Here is a 12,799-nt window from a genome sequence, read left to right on the forward strand (position 1 = left end):
AATTGTGTATTTATTATCTACATGGCGAATAAATTTACAGAACATGAAAGTAATACCGATGATAAGTTGAACTGACTTGGTTGGGCTGACTTTTTGGGCTGACTTGCTTGAGCTGACTAAGCGTTACCACGTCATGTGAACTCTTTATAGGCTGCGTTCCTTTATTCTTCTGATGTACTGAAGGACGTTTCTCTTATGTAGACGGACGTTTTATGTGCAACGCTGTTAGTCTTGAAAAATATAATGTATTGTATTTAATGTAAAATGGTGACGCCGCGACCAATATTGTGCACTTTCAGAGGCTTCTTGTGCAAAAACTATTTACGGGATATCTAAGACTATGACTGGATATTTTGTTTCATTGCGGTGAGTGGAGAAAAATGTTTTGAGGTGACAACACAGCGCTGCGCGTGGAGTTCTAAATTTGGGCTTGTGTGGGCACGGCGCGCGCTAAGTTCAGTTGTATCTTCGGAACGAGTTTGTCGATTTTAGTGATCGAGGTGTTGCAGAGAGTTGAAAACGTGAGTTAGAAGTAAATGTCACAAGAAATATACAACTAACATTAAAAAGCAGAAAATATTAAGATATTGTGAAAATGCCGCGTCCTCAGAAAAGAAAGAAGGCTTTCAAATTGGAACTCCGAACAAAATGCATGCTCCATGACTTACAAATGCAGAACGGGAAGAATGCATTGTAACCTATTTATTTATTTGACAATTGTAGTCTGCATTACTTTACATGCTGTTGAACCCATCACGTAATGAAGACTGTAAACAAAAGTTAGAAATTAATGAATAGAAAGCAAATAGCTGCTAAAAAAATCCATTGCATGTTTTCATAGCTGTGGCTCCATAGAAAAAGATGTAATAACGATTGATGCATTGAAATGATTACTTTGAAAATTATCATGTTTGTAGACCAGTGTGTAAGGTGGCCACTTAAACCAGCCAATGACAGGTCAAAATCTTTGTAAATGCCTAAACTTCTATATTCGCTTCTCAAACATGTTTTTCCTATCTGTTTCAAGAAATTTAGATCCTAATAACTCCTTAGGGAGTAAAATCCAGCCTGTATGCAAACAATTGAACATGGTAAAAACATTGTTTATTAAACTAACCGGTATAAGAAGATGCATAAAAATTTAATTGTGTTTTCAGGCGTCGCTAAGTAGGTGAAATTATTCAGCCAGATAAATCTCAACCACGTCAGTAAAGGTTTCAGCTATTTTACTTCAGAGGAATCAACAGATAAAAGAGTTGAGGGAATGTAGATCTTTAAATTTAAACTCCCCCCTCTCTTCATAGTATAGTGTAGATTTTTAGTTTATTTTCGTTTCAAATTTTGTAGAAAATTAAAATGTTCTGAATTAATTTACCTAGAGTATGTCCATATAGGTACTTCTTATTTCCTAAAATGAACGGTTTAGGTAAGTAGAAAGAAATCGCCTTTTGGTGATATGCCCACCCTTATATGTATATAAAATGCATGTATAGCCTAAAATATATAAATAAACATATGCAGAATGGGGAGTGTTACATAGTGTGTAACGTGGCCACTTAAACCAGCCAATGACAGGTCATAAGGCCCTGTAAATGCCTAGACATCCATGTTCCCTTCTCAAAAATGCTTTCATTCTCTGTTGCAACAAATTTTGAGGTTTTAGTTGGTATATTTAACTCTTAAATACAATTTTTCTGTTATAATTTGAACAATTTTCACATAAATTGATGTATTCTGCTACTATTAAACAAGGTTTATACATCATACTGTAAGCTGTAGCCGGCTAATAACGAATAGGCTCCGACAGCGCGTCCCATCCCTATTTTAACTGAAATCTGTATGGATTCTGCTCTCGGTGGCTATCTGCCTCTCAGTTCTCAGTATAGCAGTCCAAATAGCGGGAAGCGGTCGCGAGACACGCTTTCGCACTACTGAAATCACAACCAGAATTTCATCATTTATATACCCCGGGAAAACATCGACGCATTTGAATTTTTAAAATAATTCGGAAAAAAAGCCGCGATTATTTTCTGTGAAAAGTGTTGCCACTTTTTGGATTAATTTGTGCAAATCTCCTACCCGAAGCAGCGAAAAGGGTAAAGGTTAAACCTTGGGGTGAGTGTGAATGACACAAAAACTATTAATTTTTAATATTCCATCAATAACTGTAATGTTTTTTTATTGTGTTTTGTCAAATTTCGATGTATTTTACTTTGTAATTTATTTTACAATTCATTTAACACGTGGTTGCAAGTGTATTGGTTCACGTGTTGTAAAATCAATAAAACGTGCTTTATTGTCTGACCTATCAAAATAATTTTATCGAAGCCATTCATATATTTATAAGTTTAGCATTTTAAAATCATTTTCATTGGAAAACGTTTAAGGAAATTTTCTGTTATCTATTACAGAAGAAAAAGACAAGTGATTCTGTGACCGGATTTGTCGTTTTCGCGATATCTTCGAGACTGGTATATTTATTTTCAAATTATCGTATTTTGGGTAAACTAAACAGTTGTCGGCACTTTGGGAGATAACATAAACGTAGTCATACCGAAAGCAGCCAGTCCACAATTTAAAAAAATGAGATATTCGTGTTATTGAATTCAATCAATTCAGGTCAATTCTATATTTTGCTTAAAACAGCAAACTGTAATAATCATCTTCTGAAATTTTCATGATGTAAAAATGTCATAAAAATTCATATCACCTCATACATTCAGAGTTTGTACCAGGTTTTATTCATTATTAGATCTGGCTGTCATAAAAATCATTTTATTTGGTCATATATACATGATTAAGTTATTTTTTGTGTTATGAAAAAACAAAAGCATGCATTATTTATCATTTGTCAAAGTAAAAAATATTCCAACTGTTGCATAGATTTGATTATTTACTCTTTTCACAAAAGTGGTATTATCTCAGTTTTACTTTTCTATGGCCGGCTGCTTTCTGCAAAACTACGTTCATATATTGTTTAGGTGAATACTAAATTAGATACGTTTATGATATTTCAATTAACCTTCTAAAATAAAATCTTAATCTCAGTTGTAATATATTATATTGATCACTCCCAAGGGGGCAGAATCCAGTTCTTGTCGACAAAAATTTGGACACACTCAAAATATTTTCATTACGTTTGTCAGAATTCAAGAACTTATATTTATAGTGTCATTTTAATGAAGATGACGCGAAAACGATGAAACCTGTCACTGGTTATTCCAAATTTGAGGAATACGTATTTGAACAATGTTTTTCTGTCACTCTCTCGCAAAAGCCCTCCCGATACTATGTGAAATAGACAACTGCACATCAAACAGATTATGCCATCTTAAAATCGTCAAAATTGACGTTTCGTTGTCTGCACTTCAAAACTGAATCGATTTTGTTGTTTTTTTTTTTTTAATAGATAGAGTATCCGATTTAAATTTTTTGTCTCGGCACTTTTTTTGTTTTTCAAAATTATTTGAAGTATTATTGAAGCATGTCCGAAGACTGCAGATAAAACTGGGCACTTTTATGGGTTTTTGGATGTTAAAAAATTTCATAGTTTTTGAATGGGAACCTGAAACCTAAGACTTAAAAAAGCACCATGCCTTCTTATATAAAAAAATCATCAGATACACTGCTTTTTTAGTATTCCAATGCAGTGCCTTATGCGTTATTAGCTGCAGATAAGAGAATGTTGGTGAAGATGACAAAAATATAATTTCACCCCTAAAGTCTTGCAAAATAATACCATCGGGAAGAGACCATTGCATGAGACCGCTGCAAAAGATTGTATAGAATTATACGAGGCTATTTTAAGTATTCTTTAATAATATATATATATATATATATATTATATATATATATTTGGATAATTTATATAGCGCCATTTTTGTGAAAATCACCCCAAGGGCGCTGTACAATTAATAAATATCCCAGTACGTCTTGCAGCTACAGAGCGCATGGACGGTTGGGATTCTAGTTCCTCGTTTTCAATTAAGATCAATCAAAAATTATAACAGATAGGAGCTAGATTACAGGACGTCTTGCAGCTACAGAGCGCATAGACAGTTAGAAATTTAGCCCCCATTTACACATTTTAAAAATTGACATATAAATTTAATGTATTAATGATATTTAAAAATTTAAAAAAATATGAATAATAAAAAGGAGTAAGATTACAACACGTCTTGCAGCTACTAAGCGCATATACGATTGGAATTCTAGACCCCATTTACAAAATTTAGGTATTTTAAAGTTGATATATGAAAGCTAGATAACCAATCATCATGCAGCTACAAAGCGCATGGACGAGTGGAATTCCAGCAAAGTTAAAAAAATATCAATAAATTTATAAAAAATAGAGCATAGTAGTAAATTGGTCAAGTGTTCATGCCAAGAAGTAAGCAATAAAAAACTAAATAAATCAAACACTCTTTCAACTCCATGGTTAACAAAGGGAGATAGATGTCCGAAGAGAAGCTTTTGTAGACAGTAAGTAGATACCGTCGCCATGTGGCCCGCTGGCTGCTAGATAATTTCTGGAAACGCACGTGTATATATTCATGCTTCCATTTTCCATTATGTTTTATCCTAAATCAGCACAGGGTTCTTGGCCTCGTAGAGTTTGGGACATGTTTTTTTTGTAATGTAATGTATTTATAAAACATAGTTATACCTTAACTAATTAACAATATTGTTATTTGTTGTTGTTATTGTTATTTTTATATACATATGTATACAAAAATAATTTCAAAAACAAAACATTTTTATGAAATTCAGACTCTTTCGGATAACACTCTATGTGTATCTTTATATGAATTAATAAATAAAATATTTGTTAATGATAGATATTATACTGGTTTCAATTGATTGCAATTTCATTATAAATACATGTATTATTTACACGTATGGAAATATTAATATTTAGAATAACGTTTAAATTAATACTACATCATTTAAGTTTTTTACAAAAATAATACTTGTTGCTCATTGCTTTTGAAAATGTTCGTCCATAAGTTTTATACGCTTTTGCATGCATTTGAACCAATTCTTAAAACAGTTTTTCCACACTGAGGGTAGTATCTTCGATACACGATTTTGGAAGGTTTTGGAAAGCTTCTTGACGCAATGAAAATCACTGTCCACGCATTTTTCGTTTGAAATTCAGGAACACACAGAAGCTGTTAGGTGTTAAATCATGTGAATCAGGACAATGCAAAAATAATTCTATGTTTTTCTCCTTCAAATAATATTTTTGAACATGCTGTGTGAAAGCTGGCATTGTCATGGTGAAGGATGTTGCGTCGTTTATGGTTGATTTTCTCATTTTATTCATGACTTCTGGCAAGCAAATTGTTGTATACCAGCGGTGGCCAACCGGTCAATCGCGGCTATTAGGCATGTCAATCGCGACAAGGCAAAAAAATTAGGCGGTTGGTCGAATTCGATAATAACGCTTACAAAAGTCCCTCAAACTTGCAGAGATGCTTCAAATTAATCATATTTCAGAAAGAAAAAAAAACAATTCTTACACTGCGCTGCAATATATTTCTAAAATCAAGGTCTGGCTCTGGTATGGCTCTGGTCTGGATATCTTCACATTTGTTTCCAAAGAGGAATATCCGAATTTAAAAAAATGTGATGAACGATTGCACTCGTGTCTTGGTTCAGCATTTGTATGTGAATCGGCATTTTCGTACTTAAAACAATCGAAAAGTAAGCACCGTTCTCGCTTGACATTCTCTCATACGTTAGATTCTTTAAGATTGGCAAGAGTTTGCTTCCCTAGCAAAATCTCATTTATCTGATAGTATTACATGCATAGTAAAAAAGTATTTTGAAAAGCAATTAAATGTATGACAAAACTCTGATTAAATGATCGGTAGATTGCACCGGCTCTGGACAGTGAAAAGTAGGTCTCGGGTCTGACTAAGTTAGCCATCCCTGTTGGCCTGTTGTATACCATTCCGCATTCTCAGAATGGTTGCGACATGTCCAGTACAACATAAAAAATTTGCAATAATTTTCTTGAACGTGCTTTGGAAACAAGCAGCATTTGTTAGATTGGTTCATTTTGGAACACCCAAACAGTTGATTGTTGCTTTTTATTCATGTTTTAAATCGGAGTAGCTTATTTTTTGCCTTGCTCATTATATACACGGCTCATATTTACCACAAAAAGTGTTTTTCTTATTACTATTTTGTGATGATCTGATGGGATAATCGGCTGTGGCTTTGTAAAGAAACTTCTCAGCGTTTGCTTTAAGAAGAGGAAAACACAGAAATCTCATTCGGGAGAAGCCGGAACATTGACAGACATCAACATACCCACCGTTCGACTTTAACAGTGTTTTGGCAATTTCGAGCCTGTTTTTATTTATTTTTAAAATTACTTTAATTATTTTTACCGTGTATGATATCACCTCACGCAATACGATTTTAACATCGCGAATCTAGTTGCATTTACTCTAAGCTGAAAATGGAACAAAGCCTCAACAAATGAGGGACATCTTGGGGTCTCTTATAACTACTTGGACAGCTATTGATTTCTGAGAGGCTTAAACGGTGAAGATAACTCATAATTCGTAAAGTTCATGTGTTTCCGGTTGAAACTTGAGTTTAAATCTGACCAGTATATTCATATATGTAAAAAACATCACCTACTGCCTCTGCAAAAACGTCGCGAAATAGCGGACATAATTTATTTACTTAAAATTGCCTCTGGTTCAATTGACTGTCCTGAACTACTTTGCAAATTTTCTATCAATGTTCCTTCCAAAGTTTTAAGAAATAACCCTCTTCTTCACATACCTCTTGTTTCATCTAATTATAGGCAAAATTCATATTTATGGCGAACTTTTAATAATTTTAATGTAATTAATAAATCATTTAACATAGATTTATTTGAAAATAATCTTAATAACGTGCGGCGTTTGCTTTCGAAATAACTCGTAGTATTTTTTTCTTTTCTTTTAAATTTACATTTAATTACTATTCATTTTATGTTCGAGAATCTTTTTTAACTTACTGTGATGCTACTTGTGAAAACCTGTAATTGGCTTATTTGTTATTTGTTTTGTTATATAAATATGTGATAATTATAGCTGTTGGTTATCCAAATAAATAAAATAAAAAAAAAAATAAAAAAAAAAAAAATAAAAAAAAAAAATAAAAAAAAAAAAAATAATACTCCCGTGACCGGTGAGGAATTTAGTCAGTTCGTAGCCAACTTGCTGTTTGTTGCTGAAATCAAAAAATCGGTGAAAAAAATATTTTAGTAACATGTCCAATAGTTTCACTTAAATATGGGTAGTTCCAGAGCTTAAGAATTCTGCTTCTCTTTTTTGGGCAAAAAGTTTCTGTCACGTACGAATATATCTCTATATCTGGCGGCCTCCGTGGTGTAGTGGTCGAGACGCTTGACTCACGCACGGAAGGTTCCGGGTTCGATTTCCGGTGAGAACACAAAAAAAAAGTGATTTTTCTCAAGCCTGGGTGCTCTGTAATATAATTCACCATTGTAAATGTAAATGTAACATCTAAGTTTCGTCACCGGTGGTAATATTATTGTACATTTTGCATAAAAATACCTGCCTTAAAACAGGTTGTACCTGGTTAGGCTGACTAGACATGATCCAGAGAAATCTATTACCTAAGTGTGTATGTAGTAGATAAAGAAGTTGTTATAGTTAATTAAACTAATGTTATATGGTGATGCTTTTTAATACTTTTTTTAACTATTTTTAGTTTTAAGAAGTTTTAAAAACTATAATAATTTAACATTTATTGTTTGCGATAAAATTTATATTCAAATATTTTTCGTATAATTAACAATATCAGACATACTTCCAAAGACCGCTAGCCAATACTTCCCCTTCTATGAGTAACTGGAAATCCAAGTGTTAAATACGGGGGGTTGCAACCCCTAGTATGTACGGATACAATACGACCCTTATTCGTTAGTTGGATATATATTGGACAACGGCATCCATTGTTCGCATTTAGTGTGATAATCTCAATTCGCGCGAACTTGCCATGTAATCATTTTTGATCTAATGGCCTATTTCATGTGACAGTAAAAATCCACACGGCACTATAAAATAATATAAGGTGGATTTATGTTTGAAAAAAATATTTTTACCATTTTTAAGTATTTTAAATTTAAAAATAGTGCACACAATAATATTTTCAAGTGTTCTCTACTAATGACATTATGGATACGAGTTTATATATATCATTTATAAATTGTTTTACACCTAACATGTCTCGAAAGGAAACGCGGTCTGAATTTTCTTCATACAAACGTATTCCCCTATTTTCTCCCTGGAATATGGCACTTTGGCAGTGATTTTTTTACACACTAAAGATATTTACCGTTTGAGTGTCGTCATCATTTTGGTTGTTTTTGTTAAATGAGGAACTTCAGTCCTACGGGAAATTTGATCCAAAAGATGTTTTCTTACGCGCAATAAAAATTAGAGCTTAAGCTCTAATTTAAAATTTAACGGCAAAGTTTCTTGGAAATGTACGATAAAAATAATAAAAATCTTTTAATATGAATAAAAATTCTGAAAATACTATTTACTAACGGAAAAAATAATAATTCTTTAGCTACATGGACGCGAAATAAGATAGTGAACATATTGGCAATGCCAATTTGGCATTCATAATTCAATTTTCAAAATATGGTCCATTGAACAAACAAGAACTAGGGCAACGAGATGGAAGAGTTGTGGATGTTTAAACTTAGTCCGAATGGTGAATGTTACACAGTGTGTAAAATGACCTCTTAAACCAGCCAATGACAGATCGTAAGCCCTGTAAATGCCTAGACTTCTAGATTCCCTCCTCAAAATGTTTTCATTATATAATTTATTTTATTTAAATAACTCCCTAGAGAGGAAATCTTGCCTGTCTACAAACATTTGGACATACTCAAAAAATGGTTGATACCACTAACTGGTATAAGAAGAAGTACACATATTATCCACTTCAATTTTTTTATCCTCTTTTTTGCAGAATAAATTAATGTCCAATATAAAGTTTTAAAAAATAAAAAATTTGATAAACTGTTACAAATTTGATAAAATTAGGCAAAGGTTCATTTAAATCATATCAAAATCCAGATTCACTCTAAACTATTTTTTAAGATGATAATGCAAAAAGCTTTTAAGATTTTTATTGTATTAAAACAAAACATTTCTCAGTCCGTATTATACGAGTATACTATTATGAATATATACGTTATTATACAATACCTCTTCTGCTCTTCTTTTCAGAACAAATAGGGTATTGTCCCTTCACAAAGAAGACCAGTTTCTACTATAAAAAAAGTTTCCTCTCTTTTCAATTAGGTTCCAAGTTTTTTTTAGCCCTTCTGAAATACGGTTGTGTTCTTTGCTTTGTAAGGACGGACGGTGAGAATTCATGTTATTTTCAGTTGGTTTTTATGCCAACATGTAATACGATTAGCGCGATTGCCTATCATGCAAGAGGTCTTGTATTCATATTTTCTAAATCTTCTTCGTCTTCACGTGTCATGTTGGGTCCCCCGAACACTTGGGAGAAAGCTTCCCTATCCTGAGCAGTGCGAAACAGCTCCTCCACAGTTTTAATCCTGTTCCATGCTAGAATGTTTCGAAGTCAGGAAAGCTGTTTTCTCCCGACCCCTCTACGTCCCTTGATCTTGACCTTTCATGACAAGCTCAAGTATGGAATATTTATCACCTCAAAATATGATATATTACGGAGCTTTACAGTGGTGAAAAAGTCTCTTTTCGTATTGGTTATTGGTTATTACTTCATCGTTGGTTATCATATTAGTCCAAGATATTCTTAACATTCTACGGTGGATCCACATTTCAAATGCTTCAAGATGGTTTAATATTAACTAATATAATAATAATAATATTAACTTTAAGAGTCCACGCCTCTGCACCGCACAGTAAGACAAACCATATATAACATTTGACCATTCGTTGTATCAGCTTAAGGTTTATATTATCGTCACAAATAAGGTTTTTCATTTTATTAAATGCCGTTCGGGCCGCTTCTATTCTACATTTAACCTCAGTGTCGGGGTCTAAATTCTCAATTTCTATGTAGTTGGCATGAATAATTAACATTGAATGCCTTCGTGGGATTTTTTTTACTTTCAAGTAAAAAAGATAAATGTTATTTTTCTATGTGTGAAATAGAACCTTAATTCTAGACAAATGTTTTCGGATCAATGGCTACTTACAAAAACTAACCATTACGCTGTTTCCCCGTAAGGGTAGGCAAATAGGTCAGCGCATTTGTCATAGAAATTATTCAAATTTTCGATATGGTTAACGTCTAGGCTTTCGTCTGGTACGGAAATCACACAATTTTGCCATTTAAAACGCAGCCATGTCAAAACTGTAACGTTAAATAAATAATCGTACGACAAAAATAATAATTGAATAAGGTATTTCTGACAATAATATAACTACTTAAAACTTTTAATAACTAAAATATAATTACTTTTCTACCTGCAGATTACGCCTCTTGAAGTTTAGATTAAAAATAGGTTCATTCGTACGCGTATAAAAACGTAGCGTTTAAATAAAATTTGTTTCAATCATTTGAAGATAATATATTACCCTTCTTGGCCCAAGGGTGGGTACCTAGAATCCCCCAGGTAACATATTTTTCCAACAACTTTTTTGTTAATCATCGTATTGATTGATTTTTTTGCAAAATCTTACCTAATATTAAGAATGTATCAAAATCATCAAAATATTTTTCTGCCAAATTGGGCGCATATTTCCAGCCATAACTACAAAAATCCGGATTTCGCACTTAACATTTTACACACGTTTCCCCTGATGTAGCGCCTCTCTAACTCGTAGCGAGAATTTAGATCAGTGGTGTTCAACGTGTCACAGAGAAAGCACCGCGATGTCATATAGCATCCTCTCGCAACTGTATTTTATTATAAAATGTATTAATGTTCCAGAAAACTCTAAATATTACGAAATAGTTTTATAAATACTTCCATGGCAATCATGACAGATACATTTATTTGGTTTTAAACCTACAAAGCCTAATGTAGACGTCTGCTACATGCCGATAATCGGTGTATAAAAGTGATTTCAAACATGTTTAGCACTTGGCGACTAGTTTTTTATATTGATTGGATACTAGTCATTATAATTTATACTAAAAAGTCGCCACTAGGGTAAAATTTTTCAGTAAAATCTGAAACGAAGTCAGTTGCACTTATTTTGTCAAAATTATAATTTAGCTAAAGTTCAAAGGGTGATTTCTCTGTTTTTTTTAAAAGATTTAAAGTTATAATTGCTTCCGGAAGTTTCATAATTATTTAAAAAAAAATTCACAAGAATTGTTATTTCTTGTTTTCCTTACGTTCTTAATTTTTTTTACCTTTTAATGCCCGATGTAGCATATTTTTCACATAAACTAAAATATGAAATGAAAACTAAAAAAAATTGACTTTTTTAAAATTATTTTTCCCAGTATTTGCATAAAAAAAACAAATAAAAATAATTTTTAGTTAGAATTAGAAAAATGGGACGTTGAAGGGTTAAATTGTATTACAGCATTTTAGCTGGGGTATTCCTGGTATTCGTATCCCCCGGAGGAGCTCGCGGATTTTTTTGGAGTTCAGGCTCGGAAAGATAAAATAAAAATTTTAAACAACACATTTTTTTGCATTAGTTTTGAATTATAGGTGAAATTTTGGCTTCAATAATCCTTTAAATTTTAAATTTAAACAGTTTAATGTAATTGCGTATTTTATGAATAATATTTTTAATATTTAAAGCATAAACTTTGTGGTCAAACATTTTACTAAATGTTATTAAATATTTGTATTAAACCATTTACCGACTTTTCTATGTCTACCGGTTTCGAGACGTACCCGCCTCTTCGTCAGGACACCAATTAAACCAACATGGTTATCGGGTTGTGGTCCCGTGGCTAGTGTCTTGGACTCACGGACCAAAGGTCCGTGGTTCGAATCCCACTCTACCCCAACTTGATTCCATTTTCTAATAGTGAGTTATTTACAACTCGTTGGAAATGGCCCTGAAAATTAAATATTTGGGTAAATCATAAGAACGCAAATATTTCTTTTTTTATAAAAAAAAAAAAAAAAAAAATATACAAATATTCAATAACATTTAGTAGAATAATATTTGGTATTAAATATTTTATTTCTACAGTGTTCTTTCCTAAATTTCTGTTTTGATATAATTAATTCATAATATGTGGGATCAGGTCAGAAGAGGATTCAGAAAAAAATTTAAATGCTGTAATATTTGTTTTCATATATATATCATTTTTAGAGCCATCTCTATATTTTAAGATTTATAAAATAGCCAAGACGTAATAGACTAGAAGTTTAATGAATTAAATATGGTAATACAATGTTCTGCCATCCTCCGATATAACACAATATAATTAGCATACTTACACTATAATATTTATCTAACGGAGGCGTTTACCTCCACATTATCGTATTATAGGTGACAATAATAAAGGTCTGTGCAGTGTGCTTGTAAACAATAAGGATAGGTGTCTTCTTCACATGTGAAGTTAGGCGACGCCAAGGTCCATCAATATATTTATTTTATTTTTACATTCACTGCAATACAGTTTACCTAAATATGTAACATGTTGCCAAACAGTATTTAGAAAAGTGTGTTGAATGCTGAGTGAGACTTATGTTCAGATTGTGGTTTATGGAAACAAGTTTTTGAATTTATGAAAATCTTGAATAAAATATCGTAAATGTAATATTTAACTAAAGTTATAAATATAGGTT

At 32.3% G+C, this 12,799-nt stretch overlaps 1 protein-coding gene across 2 annotated transcripts in view; it reads left to right on the top strand.

Annotated features, from left to right (window-relative positions):
• Nucleotides 1–1,872: 1,872 nt before the first annotated feature.
• Nucleotides 1,873–12,799, top strand: part of LOC148279102 (large neutral amino acids transporter small subunit 1) — a 101,603-nt gene continuing 90,676 nt past the window's right edge. Inside the window, exon 1 of one of the 2 annotated variants that reach the window (XM_088230442.1) lies at nt 1,873–2,115. The gene's annotated coding sequence lies outside the window, so the exon portion shown is untranslated. The remainder of the gene's footprint in view (nt 2,116–12,799) is intronic. The other variant, XM_088230444.1, reaches the window with a different exon arrangement.

The sequence above is a fragment of the Micrasema longulum genome, unplaced genomic scaffold, assembly GCF_059751315.1.
Source record: "Micrasema longulum isolate JH-2025_06_02 unplaced genomic scaffold, ASM5975131v1 h1tg000767l, whole genome shotgun sequence".
NCBI classification, from domain to species: domain Eukaryota; kingdom Metazoa; phylum Arthropoda; class Insecta; order Trichoptera; family Brachycentridae; genus Micrasema; species Micrasema longulum.